Source organism: Pinus tabuliformis, chromosome J, assembly GCF_031772625.1.
Source record: "Pinus tabuliformis cultivar Carrire ecotype Pingquan chromosome J, CPIR1, whole genome shotgun sequence".
Lineage (NCBI taxonomy): Eukaryota > Viridiplantae > Streptophyta > Pinopsida > Pinales > Pinaceae > Pinus > Pinus tabuliformis.
In genome coordinates, this window is record NC_142295.1 from 1,050,446,752 (window position 1) to 1,050,463,349 (window position 16,598).

General features: G+C 41.7%; 1 protein-coding gene across 3 annotated transcripts in view; it reads right to left on the reverse strand.

Moving 5' to 3' along the window:
• LOC149230527 (uncharacterized) overlaps nucleotides 1-16,598 on the reverse strand; it is a 115,788-nt gene that overhangs the window by 1,525 nt on the left and 97,665 nt on the right. The gene's annotated exons all lie outside the window — the stretch shown is intronic.

Here is a 16,598-nt window from a genome sequence, read left to right on the forward strand (position 1 = left end):
TACATTAAGCTGCTATAGGCATTATATTAGGAAGCTTTCTTTGACTCTATTGTCGAGTGTCCACCACTTAAAGATGGAACACCATTTACATATTTTTCAAGGTGTCTACAGAGTCAAACTTATCAGCGATGACAGCTCAACCATGTATCCACAGCTTCCTTGCGGAAGTGCACTGGCCACGTTTTTGAGGAATCAAACACTGGTGGGTACTATAACACTACCCTGTTCTCACCAACCCATTGTTCCCTAATGCCTCAGCTGCTGTATACATTATGTTTTAATATTTTATAGACTAGGCCTGTTTACTACAAATCCACCTAAACATGGAAACCATAGCTCACAGCCAATTGTCGTGGACACTACCCCTGCTAGCACCAAGTGCAGGCCAACCACTAATGATCATGATGATCAACTGCTCAGTGTTGGGCTCCTACCTATTGCCACTTGCAACTTAATGATCCTATGTTTATGCTTGGACCGAGGACCACATGTTTACTTTCATGCCAAGTCACAAGACATGCCCTTAAGGGCCTTTGTGTCTGTCTTCTTCATGTCGAACACAGATACAATATGAGAATGTCTGACATGTGCCCTAATTGTGTCCCAATTACCAAACACATGTCATGGGAAAAGGTGCCCATGGGTCACCTAAAAAGTGAGCCATCCCTCATTTTTTCACATTTTCCTCTTGTGGGTTGGAACTCAAGGGTTTTTGTGTGCAGCTGAAAGGTTTATTGCAGATTTTAAGGGATTCCAAGAACTTGGTGGGTAGATATGTCAACTAGCATGGCTATTTTTCCTACAACAATTGGTCATGAGGCTTCTCTCTCAGGTACTTCATCCTCTTGTTCCAAGAGGAATTGGAGCACAAATGGGAATTTGTACAGTTTGAAGAAGGGTGTGCTTGAATGGTCCAAGGCAGAGACAATGGTGTAAGCGCACACCAACCTATGTCTTATTATAAGCAGAGGGAGGAGTGGTTTAAGGGAAAGACAAAGATGTGGGATGTGTTTCCTGATGATATGGGTTTCGACAACAGTGTTGAATTGGCATTAGCCAACTTGGATTTTAATGATCCAATGTTAGAACTACTCACTTTTAACACTGGGTATCCTCTTGAAGGGTCATTCTCGAATCTTTACACCAACAGATGCAAAGATTGGACTGGATATAGAAGAGGAGGATGGAGGAAAGAATAGAGGCAATGATGATGATTTTGATGATCCTGACATAAAGGACAACTGATATAATGAGCTATGAAATCCTTCCATCTACAATTCCAGTATCTACCATATTTTGTATTCATCATCGCAATTCCCACCTATAGTAGCAGTGACTCATTATTTGATGTAATACATTTTGATTCTGACAACTTGATAAGAAAACTACAATCTATGGCTCTAATTTCTTGTGTTTGACATCCCATCATCATTGATGTAGTACTAGTAAGTAGTAACTAGTTGTATGATTGAATTTGTATCATGTAAATGTTCTAGTCTCTAACAAAATTTGGATCTTTAAGTCTATATTTCATTTTTGTATGTGTAAATCGTGTCCTCAGTGTCCTATTTTTGGGGTCATCGTGTCTTGTGTCAAACACTCATTTTTTTGTCTCCTCTATCTCCTTTATCATTGTGTCTTCTGACTTAGCTTTTATCTTTCATCGACTTATTACTTTTAAGGCATCAAGAAATTTGAGTGTTTTAGTAATTAACAAGGACCAAGTTTGAGTTTAGATAATTTTTCAAGTAAATATCAAGTTATAATAGTTAATTAGATACTAGAAAATCATTAATAAACTCATTAGGACTTATGGTTATTTTACGCTTTTATGCTTTATTTCACTTTAGCGTATTTCCACGTCCATCCCACATTTATAAAATGCAGTGACTCAGCTAGATTCTAACTCTTTATAAGAAAGCTTTCAATTTCTCATTATCAACGGAATCTTGGTTTTCTTTATGTGTTCAAGTTATCATTATTTGTCATCAAAGCCCAGCATTTTCACAGTCGTGTCAAGAGTCTTAGGGCTTTGAAAGGCAAGGTTTCCACTCTTGCGACTTCAACACTCTAGGTGCTACGAAGTCTGTGGGACAGTGAAAACCTGGGGACTATTGCCAACAAATATGGATTACGAGATCTTTGTTGGCAATAGTCGTCATACTGTCAAGGACGTTATGACTCTTATAGATACATAGCAATTGGCAGCTCACAACAAGATGGAATCAAGACCAAGCAAATGATTTTGGATGCCATAAAGGATCATTTGATCCCTCATAAATCCGAGAAGAAGACAACATAAGAGATGTCTCTACCAAAGTAAGAACATAAAAAAGAAGATGATATTACAAAACAAACTCAAATCCATAGAGATGACAAAATTAGACACAATGACCAATTATCTTATGAAGGTGACACAAACTCTTGGTCAACTTGTAGCAATTGGAGAGAGCAGAGCTAGTGAACATGGCAATGAACGGATTTTCAACCTCATGGGAATCATTTGTCAAAGGTATTTGTGGTCAAGAGAACTTTCTTAATTTTGAGAGGTTTTGGGATGAATTCATTTAGGAGGAGACTCAAATGGGGTCAAAGACCAACAAAAAGGTAGTGATGATAACCTACTTCTATTCGGTCAATCAAAAATGGGAAATGGTAAAGAACCAAGCAGGGGTAAGGAAAGGGAAAGAAGTCAACCACACAACTATGAATGACGAACTTGAGTCAAATCAAATGCTTCATTTGTCATAAGGACAATCATTATGCACCACAATGTACAGACAAGAAAAAGGGTAAGCAATAGTAGTAGCAAAAGCAAGGATGTAGTTATTCCTATAAATACATAGCAATTGGAAAATCACAACAGAATGGAAGTCATGACCAAGCGAAAGAATTTGGATGCTATAAAGGACCATTTGATCCCCTCACAAATCCTAGAAGAAGACAACAAAGGAGATGCTCAATGCCCTAGTTCGTCTCTACCAAAGCGAGAACATAAATAAGAAGATGATATTACAAAAAAAATCCAAATCCATAGAGATGACCAAATTAGACACACTCACCAATTACCTTATGAAGGTGACACAAAATCTTGATCAACTTGTAGCAATTGGAGAGAATGGAGCTAGTGAACATGGCAATGAATGGATTTCCAACCTCATGGGAACCATTTGTCAAAGGTATTTATGGTCAAGAGAACCTTCTTAACTTTGAGAGGTTTTGAGATGAATTTAATTATGAGGAGACTCGGATGGAGTCAAAAGCCAACAAAAAGGGTAGCGATGAGAACCTTGTTCTATTTGGTCAATCAAAACAGGGCAAACCAAGCAAGGGCAAGGAAAGAGAAAGAGTGAGAAACCAACCTCACAACTAGGAATGACGAACTTGAATCAAATCAAGTGCTTCAATTGTCAAAAGCACAACCATTATGCATCACAGTGTACAAAGAAGAGAAAGGGTAAGCGGAAGTAGGGACCGGTCTCTATAGAAACTCAAATGAACAAGTTTGTTGCCAAATTTGAAAAGAATTTATCAATGATATATTGCATCTTTTCAAGCACGATTCCTAGGGATGTGTGGTATGTGGACAATGGGGCATCTTGACATATGACATCACCTCAATAGTTTTTTTCTAGTTTGAAGGAGGAAGACTTACGAGTACAACTTGAGATTGGTGATGATGCCAAGTACACAATAACAGGAGTTGGTACTATTCCCTTTTACGTCAAGTCAAGTAATTCATTGTATTTTGACGACATCTTGTTTGTTCTAGGTCTCAAAAAATCACTTTCATTTTTTGTCATGGAGGATAAGGGCTTTAGAGTCAAGTTCAAGAACCAGCAATCCCTCATCAAGCAAAAAGATTTTATCTCGAATACAACTCAAGTAACACAGGTTAGAGAACATAATATGTGCAAGTTGCAATTTGAACTTGTTTGAGCCTTGTTGCATAATAATGATAGCTTATACAAGTTGTGGCACAAGAGAATGGGGCACCTACATCACAAGGCATTACCAGTTTCGAGGGAGATAGTCACAAGTCTTCAAAGTTCAAAGTTGAGTAACATGGTGTATGTAAAGGGTGCATGCTTGGCAAGCATAGATCTAAGGAGATACTAGACCTAGTACATTCAGATATTTGTGGACCAATGTTAGTGGCACCAACTACAAGAAGCATCTAATATGTCTCCTTCATTAATGCCTTCTCTTGCAAGACTTGGATCTACTTCCTAAAGACCAAGAATGAGGTCTTTCGTAACTCTCTGAAGTTCAAAGCTATAGATGAATACTAGACAGGGAAGAAGATTAAAGTCTTGAGATTGAGAAAAGGGGGAGAGTATACCTCCAAGGAGTTTGAGGGTTTCTGCAAGGAGGCGGGAATAAAGAGGGAGCTAACAATTCCATAAACCCACAATACAATGGGGTTCCAAAGTGTTATAATTGATCCATCATAGGAGTTGTTAAGGCCATGATACATGACCAAGACTTACCAATGTTTCTTTGGGCAAAGGCATGTAACACAATATAGTCTACATCTAGAATCAATGTCCTCAGAATCTTGGGGAATGAGACACCAAATGAGGCATTCACAAGTGTGAATGCCAGAGGTGAGTCATTTCTACATATTTGGTTGTTTAGATTATATCCATGTTCTAATAGAGAAGAGGACCAAGTTGTAACCCTCCAACAAGAAGGGTTTGTGGGCTACAGTGAGACTTCAAGGGCTTACGAGGTCTATATTCCAAAGGCGAGGAAGGGAATAGCGAGATAGTATGTAAAGTTTGAATAAGACTTTGCATCCAAGAAGTCCCATGAACATATTCCAGTGGCTGAGGAGCAAGAAGCTTTGAAGCTTCAATCACAATCACCAATGATTTCTAAAGAAGGACAACAACCTTCAAGTGAAGAGGGGAAGATATTATCCCCTTCCACTTCTATCAAGAGACCTTGATGGTTCACCAAAACATTAAGAGATGCTCAGGAGCATGTTGAGGCTCCTAGGAGGACATTTTGAGAAAGTAGACCTCTGAAGAAGTTTCCAAACAAGAAGGCATTGATGTGAAGCATTCTAGATTCCAAGCCTTCCAATTTTCAAGAGGTAGCATGCCAGCAGGTATGGCAAGATGCCATGGTGGAGTATACCTCCATCATGAAGAATGATGTTTGGGATATAGTGCCAAGACAGGGAAGGAAGTCGATTATGAGTTCTATGTGGCTTTACAATATCAAGCATGCTACAAATGGAAAGATCAAGAAGTCCAAAACAAGGTTTATGGTGAAATGGTTCTCCGAAAAAGAGGGAGTCAACTATCAAGAGACATTTGCTTCAGTCAAAAGGTACACTCTTATTAGAGTTGTTATGTCTTTGGTTTCACTTATGGGATGATACATCAAAGGGATGTGAAAATAGCTTTCTTTAATGAGATCATTGAGGAAGAAGTAGTCACAAAGAAGCATCATGGCTTTGAGATAAGTGAGAAGGAGTCCCATCTTTGTTGTTACAGTGAACACCTTGAATAAATTCATGGTGGAGCCAAGGTAGGAGCATCAAATAGTAGCAAAACATGTGCTCAAGAGGCACAGAGGAGTATGGTCAAAGATATCTTGGAGATGGTAAAATGAAGTTGCAAGGGTATCCAAACACAGATTGGGAAGCTAATGCATTAGACAAGAAGACCACCTTAAGAGCACCTCAAGGTACTACTTTAACTTTGAATCAATGATGGTATCATGACTCTGCAGAAAGTAGACTTTCGTGGCACTTAGCTCAACATAGGCAGAATACATGGTAGCTAGTACTGCTAGTTGTGAGACCATCTAGCTTCGCAAGTAACTTGCAAGATTGTTTGATCAGGGGTTAGAACCTATAGTCAGTTACCTTGATAATCAAAGTTGTATCGAACTCTCTGAGATTCCAATGTTACATGACATGTCCAAGCATATAGAGATACATGGCAGCCACTACTGTTATTTGTGAAACCATCCAGCTTCACAAGTAACTTGCATGATTGTCTAGTCAGGTGTTCGAACCTACAGTCATTTACCATGATAATCAAAATTGTATTAAACTCTCTAAGATTCTAGTGTTACATGACATGTCTAAGCATATAGAGATCATATATCACTTCATACTAGAAAAGGTTTAGAAGGAAGCAATGAAGATCCAATATATTCCCACGGATCAACTAGTAGTTGATATTCTAACAAAACCCTTGGCAAGAAGGAAGTTTGAGGCATGCAAAGAAAACTTGGGTTGGTGCAGATATTTTTCCTCACTGAGGAGGAGTGTTGCGAATTATAGCTCCAAGATGAACTTCCACACAGGTTCACTATGAACATGCAAGAAGTAGTTCAAGATGCTTTTTATTTTCAAAAGATAATTCTAATTTGTAATTCACTTTGGTAAAAGAAAAGTGAAAGTCATATATTTAGTCATTAACTCGAAAAAAGTGTATCTCATGCATGAATGCTTTAGATTAGTTGTAAGGTGAAAAATAGTATAAGATTTTGATTGTAGCTAAAAGTACAAAATAGGTCAAGATAGAAAATTAGATATGGTTGAGCAAGTGAGAGAGACAAAGAGAGAGTAGCAATCCAAGCAAAAGTGAATCTAAGAAGCGTGTAGAGGTCGTACCAGGATCCATACAGTGATATGAACATGGTTGTATTGATATGTACATTCTTACAGATATGTACATATAGTCATAAGAATAGATTATACAATTTGTATTGGCATGTTATGTAATTTGTATAATCAATAATATAGAGTGTATAGCTGATTGTACAATCATACATCCACAAAGTAAACCATACCTCCTAGTCAAGTCATTTCACTGAATTCAAGGTGATTCCAAGAACCAAGCAATGATGTCTTTTTGGTAGCTTGCAGTGGATCCTTGTAATTTTTTTCAAAGAAATGAAATGTTGATTTTGAAGGAGTAATTATCTATGCATCTGTAAAGCTATTTTATGTTTCCACTACTTAGTTTTCAATTATTATGTGATTGATGCTATGGTTTTTATTTTATTTCAGCATTAATTAAATTCAGTAATTTACTTGTTTAATTGAGATCATAAGGATATCAACCATCTAGGCTTAGAATTTTTACATAAGGGAGGGAAGAACAAATATTTTTCTAATTCTCTACATTTTTTACTTGTATCTATGGCATCTTTAACCAACATCATATTACAGCCAAAGATTCTTTAGCAAGAACAATAATACATGGAAGCAACATATGTTCGCCATTTTTCAGTACAAGTACTTGGCTACTATTGTCCTATGAAACCATACTCAATCACAAGACAATGACAAGTTTGATGAGCAAGATATAGAAACAAAAAGTTGTTTGTGACATGAAATTCCTCCTAACGTCCAAACAAAAAGTACTTCAACAAATATTTGGAAGCATTTGAAAGAGTTGTGTTAAAATTGGCAACTTGGGCCAAACTCCATGTGGGTCGTCTTATTTATGGCAGCTGATATTTTTCTTGGATCCCTCTCATAGAGAGGTGTAGGATTGATCTAAATATCATCCGATTCCAATAAGTATTCATGGAGTTATGAATTTATTTGTGTTATAAGACAATTTGTCAAAGTCGGCCGACAACCAAATAAGCCCCATATGTGCTCAACGTTTTAGTATAAAAGGAGATGACTTGAGAGTCATTTTATACACACTTCTATCTTGATTTCTCTCCGCTTGTCTTGGGTTTTAGTGGAAGAGAAATCTAGGAGTGGAAGCCCTAGACATTGGAGGAAAAGAGGCTGCCCTAGCCGCAGCAAAGAAGGCAGGCCAGCAAAGCGATGGAAGGGTTCTATGTGTGGACCTAAAGGAGCTTAAGGAAGAAGCCTAACATTGTACTAAAGGCAGCCCTAATGCAGTCCAAAGGCAGCCCTAATGCAGTCCAAAGGCAGCCCTAACGCAGTCCAAGAAGGCGATGGATTTTTTTTGCGCGCTGCCTGTTACGCTCTGCTAGGTTTCTAGAGTGTGTGACGGCGGCCTCGGCCCTCTGGGCGTCTGGGTGGGCTTTGCTGCCCCCTTCCCGTGATCAGATCTCTTCATTGCTGCGCTGCGCCTCCCGCTGGGCGAAAAGAGTTCATCTGCGCTGCGTTTTGGCCTTGGGATTTGGTTTCTTGGATTTGCAGGGGTGTTGTGGGAATGGATTGAGTTTCTCCCTTGCTTCGTTCCATTGCTGCAGCCATGGGTGAACCCGGGGGTGGGGAAACCTCTCCCACCCCTCTGCTTTCGTCTGAAGAAGCCTTCCGTCGCTTATTATCACAGAAAGGGAAGAAACGTCCTGCCCCTGAGGTTCCAAAATTCATTAAAAAACTTGAGGAAGTTCCTGAGATAGCCCTGCAAGAAGATCAGCCGATCAAAATTGCCCTTGCCCTAGCTGACAGAGGACTGGTCGGGCAATTTATGGGGCGTTGGCCATCTACAAAAACCACGGATGATTGGATTCAACGCAACTGGAGGCCTCAGCTGAAAAACAGTGTGATCTGTTATGCGGTTGGTAGAGGTTTCTTCATTTTCGAGTTCACCACCAAAGAAGACCGAGATCTGGTTTTCAGAAATGGACCGTATTTCATGGGAAATCAGGGTCTGTATCTCAATAAATGGACCCCGGACTTCGATCCCTCAGTGGATGTTCCTAAGGAAGTACCAGTCTGGGTTCGGCTCCCTAACCTTCCGATCCACTGCTGGAGCTATCAATCATTGCAAAGGATTGGGAACGGTCTGGGCAGATTCATCGACAAAGCAGACAATAAAGGCCAATACACCTGTGCAAGAATCTGTGTGGAAGTTGACTTAGAGGCTGGTCTCCCCGAAGCGATTAAACTTACAGTGGGAGAATGGCATCACTATCAAAAGCTAGACTACAAGCAACTACCTTTCAAATGCAGAACGTGTCATGAACACGGACACTTCCAACGGAATTGCCCCAAATCCCCTGTCGGGACCAAGGAGGACGAGGAAGGATGGAAAGAAATCAAAAGAGGCAAGGCTATCCCTAGACCAATAGAGAAGAAAAATTCTGGAACAGTGGGGAAGCCTCAGACCAATTCAAAGGCCAATGAAGACCCAAAAGTTGGATCCTCCTCAGGTGGGAACACAGAAACCATCGGGGCTCAAGAAGAACCTGAATACTTGATGAAGGAAGTAAAAGAAACTGGTACTGAAATAATCACCCCCCAACCTCAGGAGGCAATGAAGGAAATATAGATAAAGAAGAACATATAAGCCTGGCCTCTGAATCTGATGAAGACTCAGAAGGAAGAACCTATGAATCAGACAGCTCACAAGTCACCCCTATCAAATCAGCCAGGGGTCGAAAATCCAAGAAGAAATAGAGAGGAGAAAACCTCTCTGGATGTTCTCCAAGGCTCTCAAAAAACTCTCAAGGGAATGATGAATACTAGGTCAGGGCGCAAGCATGGCTCGGCTCCAAAAGGAGCCACAATCTCCCAAGCCAATAAATAATGAAGTACGTCTCCTGGAATTGCAGAGGATTAGGCAGCAAGCTAAAAGAAGATGCCCTGAAAGATATAGTGAGAATGTATTCGCCTGAAATCCTCCTCATCCAGGAGACAAAGTTGGAGGAAACTTCCCTCCTCCATGCTAGCAAAACCTTCTGGCGTAAAGGTATTGGATGTGTTGTCAGTGCAAGAGGCGCCTCCGGTGGAATCGCTACCTTCTGGGATAACTCTATCTATGACCTGATTCAAAAAGATAGCTCCTCCCATTGGCTTCTCACGAAGCTCCTCCATAAAGACTCTGGCCAACAAGTAAGTATGTTCAATATATATGCTCCTGTTCTTCCTTCTGAGAAAAAATACTGTTGGGACTCGATTTTGTCCTATCTTTCGCTGCACAATCCTGAAAACATTATCATAGCTGGTGATATGAATGTCACTCTTGCTGTAAATGAGAAAAAGGGAGGCTCCCCGGTCAGGGATCCAACTAGAGAATGGGTTAAAGACCTCATGTTGGGACGGGAGTTGGAGGATATCAAGCCCACATCTGGGAAATTCACCTCGTCTAACAAAAGGGTGGGCGCAAATCATATTGCAGCTCGATTGGACAGATTTCTGGTACAATCCTCTTTTCTAACTTGCGGTCTAATGGCCTCGTCCAAAATTCTGCCAAACAGCACCTCTGATCACAAACCCATTATCCTTGAGCTTTCCACGGATGAAAATCTTGGCCCTATCCCCTTCAGATTCAGTTTATTATGGCTTCAGCATGAGGAGTTCCAAGAGATGGTTTCAGATGCCTGGAACAGACCTGTTCAAGGTTCCCCTTTCTACGTGTGGGAAGAAAAATTGAGGGGGCTCAAAAGAAGGCTTAAGGAGTGGGCTAGAACGCTGAAAACTCCCTCCTCCAAAAGGAAGGTGGCCCTGGACAGTCTTGCTGCCCATCAATTATCTTTGGAAAATTCTGTTGTTACCCAAGACCTTCTTCAGAGAGAAGTTGACCTGCAAAAGGATTTCCACAAAGCAAGTAGGGAAGAAGAAGAACTCTGGAGGCATAAATCCAGAGCTCTCTGGTTACAAGCTGGGGACAAAAATACTAGCTTCTTCCACAAACAAGCTGAAGCTCGCAAGCAATTCAAAATTGGCAAAGAAATTCATCACCAAAATGCAGTGGTTAAGGATTTCGAAGACATCAAGCGGGCAGCTCACTCTCACTTCAAAGATCTTTACTCTGCCCCCGATGATCCACCAATGGATCCCCATGTCTATCCGATGAATTTGATCCCCCAATGTGTTCAAGATCCTGACAATTCTATGTTGACTGCTCTAATCAGCATGAATGAGCTTAAAAATGCACTGGACAGTATGGAACCGGACAAAGCTCCTGGTCCGGATGGGTTTCCTGTTAGATTCTATCTTTCCTGTTGGGCCATAATCAAAAATGACCTTCTGAGAATGGTCAGGAAATCTCAATCTTGTGCAAAGATCGGAGGCGGCATCAATTCAGCGTTTCTGGCCTTGATTCCAAAAGAGAAAGGTGCAGCTGATTTCAGCAGATTCAGGCCAATCTCGTTGTGTAACTCTAGTTACAAGCTGATCACAAAAATTATAGCCAATCGCCTCAAGAAAATATTACCGGCCATTATCCCTGAAAACCAAGGAGGATTCATCAAAGGGAGAAAGATTCTTGACAACATAGTGCTGGTGCAAGAAGCTGTTCATTCAAGCTATCACCGAAAGGAGAAAGGTATGGTGATTAAGCTTGACTTGGCAAATGCTTTTGACAGGGTAAAGCATGAATTCCTGTTTATGGTTATGAAGAAAATGGGCTTCTCTTCAGCCATCATTAACTGGATAAAAGCCTGCATTGCCTCTCCTTGGATAGCGCCTTTGGTAAATGGGCGACCTTCAGATTTTTTCCAAGCCTCTAGGGGCCTAAGACAAGGTTGCCCATTGTCCCCGCTTCTTTATGCCATTCAAGCCTCAGTTCTCAGCTTTCAACTGGACCATAATCAACAGACTCAAATCCTTCCTGGCCTTCGCATGGTTCACCATGTCAAAGACATAAATCATGCCCAATTTGCTGACGATACGTTATTGCTGGGTGGGGCAAGCATAAACTCTGCTAAATCCTTCAAGAAGGAGCTGGACATTTATAGAGAAGTCTCGGGCAGCAAGATCAACTTTCTAAAAAGCACAATCTATAGCTGGAACTGCTCGGTTAAGGAATTATCAGATATTGCAAGGATTCTTGATATGGAAGGGTCCTGGGCCTGGGACTCCTTTAAATACCTGGGGATACCAATCTTCAAGACCACTCCTAAAGTTGCCCATTGGATGCCCCTGCTGGACAAGATTAAAAGCAGAATCCATGCCTGGGGAGCTTCATGGCTGAATAATGCGGGGAAGATCATTCTGATGAAAGCTGTCCTCTCAAGCCTTCCGCTATATCAGCACTCCATCCTCCTTGCCCCAAAAACCTTCATCAACAAAATGGAAGCTCTTCTAAGGTGTTTTATGTGGGAAGGGGGAAAAACAACGAAAGAAGGCTGCATCTTGTTAAATGGGATACTATTAAAAAGCCATTTATGGAAGGAGGACTACAAATTCGCAATTTGGCCGCTCAAAATCTGGCTTTGGGAACCAAGCTGCTTTGGGACATTGTCTCTGGAAAATTAAGTTGGAGCAAGAAAGTCCTATGGAGAAAATATTTTCATGGAGCTTCCTCGAACCTCCAAAGGTTCTCCTGTTTTTAAACTCTGCATCAAAGCTTTGGAACATTTCAGTCATAAGATGTATTGGATTCCAGGTAATGGGCAAAAAATAAGAATCTGGGATGATCCTATTCTGGGTGATCAACCTTTGAGTCAGATGGAAGAACTTACCAATATCAAAGACTGGCTCCAAGCTCGCATCTGAACACCCTCTGGGACATCTCCACTTAAACGGAGGATAGTCTTTGGGACAGCAGGCAACTAGGGGAGGTCCCTCAGTGGTTGGATGGTGAAGCCTCAGTTATTTTGGATAAACTTCAAGGGAAAGCTCCCTTAAAAGCTTCAGCAAAGGACAAACGAGGGTGGGGATCTGTCTCAGGTTCGTATTCAGCATCTGAAGGCTACAAAAGTATTATGGCCACTCCGAATGTTCCTCCAAATCCTGCTAAATGGAAATTTATTTGGGATTCCCCCTCTTCCCAAAATTGATTTCTTCTGCCGGACGTTAGCTCACAACAGTATACTCACTCGTGATAATCTCCGCAGGCGTGGTATGGAAGGACCATCCTGGTGCAATCTTTGCATGTCGGAGGAAGAAACAGCTGATTATTTGTTCTTATCCTGCCCTTTTGCGCTAGAAGTCTGGAAGGGGATCCTTATGCTAAATTATGATAAATTCGAGCTCCCTAGGAACATCCCAAATCTTTTCCAAACCTGGAGCAAATTATCTACGTTTGGTCTTTCCAAAAATCACCTTCTCAAAAATTGCTGGTTGTGGATCCCCAAGATCATTTGTTGGAAGTTGTGGCTAGAAAGGAACAACAGATTATTCAGAAACGAAAGCTGCAATTCGTCCAGAGTCGTCACCAAAGTCAAAGCTCTATTGGGAGAAACTATTGAAGCCAACTCTGCCAAAAAGCCTGGAAAAGCTCTGAACAGAGAGGAGGATCTCTGGTTGAATGGACTGGTCCCTAACCATAAGGACTGTGCCACCCTTTCTGCTAGTGTCCACTCCAACTGGGAAATTAGGATGGAGGAGCAAGAGTTCATTAAGTGGAGGTCGGCTCTGAATGAACATTGTCTTTTTTTTACGGGACCTCCAAAGGAAACCCTGGTATCGCAAGAGGCGGTGGGGTTCTCTTCGGTCCTGATGGTTCTGATGTGATCCGGTTTGCTTGGGGTCTGGGCAGGGAATCTAACAACAGAGCGAAGGTTCTTGCTCTGTGGCAGGGTCTATTTCAAGCGATCAAAGGTAACTTCCTATCCATTTCAGTCTTCGGGGACTCCAGGATCATTATCCAGGCATTGAATACCAATAAGAATCCTTCTCAGCTCCATTTATCAGCCATCCTCAGGAAAATCAGACTTATTTTGCCCAAATTCCACAAGATCTCTTTCTATCATATTCCCAGGAAATTAAATACCCAGGCAGATATGGAAGCCAATCTCGGTGTTCTGCGGAGTAAAAGATCTCTGTCCGTTAACTATGTCGACTCCTTATGCAATATCCCTTAAGTCCTGTGTTCTCTGGGCCTTTTTTCTACTGGGTATTCCTCTGATCCCTAGGTCCTTCCATCCTCCCTGCTGTCTGAACCGCAACAATTTTAATGATCATCTGAAAAAAATATTGGTTCAATCCCTAATGAAGCAGTGTGACCTTTTCTCCCAGCTTCAGGCCCTGTGTTTTGTCCCAGTTTTCTCTGCTGTAAGCATCCGGATGAAGGAAAGCGGGGTGATCAACTTCTACATTTTTGGCAGAAGCAAAAACGCTCTGTTCTCTATCCATAGCGAACCCAAAGGAAATAGAAAGAAGGGATCCTTTTGTGATATCCTGGAAAGCCTAATGAAGAACCTGATCGCTGATCCGAAGGGACCTCACGCCACCGGCTCCACTCATCTTCCAGCGTTCATCTGTGGACCTGTCGACAATCTCAGCGCTTCTTATTTCGATGCCTTCTCCAACACTCCAATCGATCATGACAACATGGAGTTTAGAATTCTGCAGTGGGGTATATTCAATCTCTGCTACATTGTTTACTGTCTCAGGAGGAAAATTACGCTCTGCGCTCTTAGCCAGAGCAGTACTGTAATTGCACAATGCCACTGCATTGGCGCCCTATAATAAAATTTAACCGCTTCTGTCTAAAAAAAACGTAGTCCAAGAAGGCAGCCCTAATGCTATCCTAAGGCAGCCCCAACCTACGTTATCTCAAGGGTATCCTAGCCGCTGTTAAGATGAAGATAAACGCTGTCTTAAACATACCAATGGTGCCCTAGACGCAGGCCTAATGCGGCTGAAAGGGAGGACTGTTTTAAGGCCTAAAACAAGGCACTGAGCTGCTGAAAGGAGGCCGAGGGTAGGCCGAGTTGAAGAAGGTTTGTTTGGGGCAGCGAAAAGATGCGCTGTAGGTGACAGCGTGGGACTGTGGTAGGCCACAGCCCTAACCACCTCAAAACAGGGACAGCATGGAGAGTTTGAGGGCTCAAACATGCCCAAGACAGCAGTGCTAGTAAATGGGACAGTTGGGCTACATGGTGTTGCTAAGACACATGGGACAGCAGCAAGGTATGGCAAGGCAAAGGGGACAGCAGCAAGGTATAGCATGATTGTTAAGGACGGCAGCTACAGCAATATATCTAGGTAGCAATGGTAAGGGACAGCTGCATAGTAAATGGGACAGCAAAGGAATGCTAAGGCAAACATGGGACAACAGCAAGCATGGACAGCATGGCAAGCATGGTGTTGCAAGCACATGATACATGTTGTATGTCAACATGGTTCAACATACCACATGGGACAGCAGTGTGGCAACATGATGCAGCTATGGCACATGGGACAATTGTAGTAGCATGATACAGCAATGGTACATGGGACAGTTGTGGTAGCATGGTGCAACAATGGCACATGACACAGCAGTGCAGCATAAGGTGCAGTAGTATGATGTGTATAGCATGGTCATGAGGTCCAGCATTGTGACGATGGGTGCAGCATGGTGCAGCATGATGACGAGATGCAGCACAATGATAGGTGAAGGAGTCAACTTGGAGAATCAGTTGAAGACATGCTGCTTCAACTGATCTCATGTATCATCTTCTTAGAGATGATCTATGCTCTTATCTAAATAATTCAAAGAGTTTTCTTCTGTTGTAAATGTACTATCTCTCTCTCTCTCTGTTGAACTATTGAAGAACATATAAGAAGAATTGATCAAGGATTTCCCCACATTGATGTTTGTCCCTGGCTAGCGCCACATCTTGTGTCCTCTTGTCTTGGCTTGTCTTCTGCGATTTATGTTTATGTTCTATCTGCAGTTTACTTTAATGCTGATGTGATTGCTAATCTGGAAAAGATATTGAGCTAACTATGAAAATTGAAATAAATTGTTCTAAGCATAGAACATACCTAAAATTAACATGGTAGTAGAGCTGAGGTGAAGACAAAGCCCAAGCAAGAGTGAAAGAGCAATCACCGAAGACAGTTGGGAAAGGACAAAAGATTCCTCATCCCTCTTCAAATTCGCCAAGGGTGAAGCCGAAGCAGAGAATATTATCAGAATGGCAAGCGGAAGCTTTTGATGGCCCACCTAAAGATCACTTCAATGGGAAGTCTAGATCTAAGGGTGGAAAGAAAGACAAATGCCTTGTTTGTAATAAGTTCATCCATTATGCGAAGGAGCGTCTAAATGGCAGGGACACATCTCTTGATGAAGATAACAATCATTCCAGGGACATCTTCAATGATAGGAGGAATGACAGGTAATGCAGGTCATCAAGGAACAACCGACTCTTCAAAGAAAGCAAGAAACCCCAGGTATGAAGAATAAAATGTTGTTTTTGATAAGATAAAGAAGCGTTATCTTGTATTGGCCCTCTCCTTCAGATTCTGTGGGAATCTGACTTATTGATTGTAGTGCTTCAAGGCACTTCATCAGATAGAAGGGTGATCTCTCTAATTTAGTTGAGATGGAAACAATCGTGGGATTATACTTGGAGCCGATGCCACCTATCCCGGAAAGGGTGTAGGGAATATTACCCCTCAATTGAATGAGGGTAACTCGATTCATTTACGAGAATCTCTTTATGTACCTGATCGCAAGAAGAACCTGGTGTCCATTTCGGCAATGGAAGTCAAAGGTTTCAGGGTGGCATTCATCGATGGAAAGGTACGTGTTTGAAAATGGAATTTTCAAAGATGCTTTTGAGTTCAGGGTTGCATCAAGTTGCAGGAGGTCCATTGGGGACCATGTCAGTTGTCACATCTCATCTATAGCACCGAAGGTCTACTTATTATGGGACCCTACCCGATGTGAGTCAGATGATGACAGGGATGCCTGAATCCAAGAAGAGCATGAAGGTACATGTCTGAGATGTACTGAAGGAAAATCTTACAAGGGAACCATTCCCCT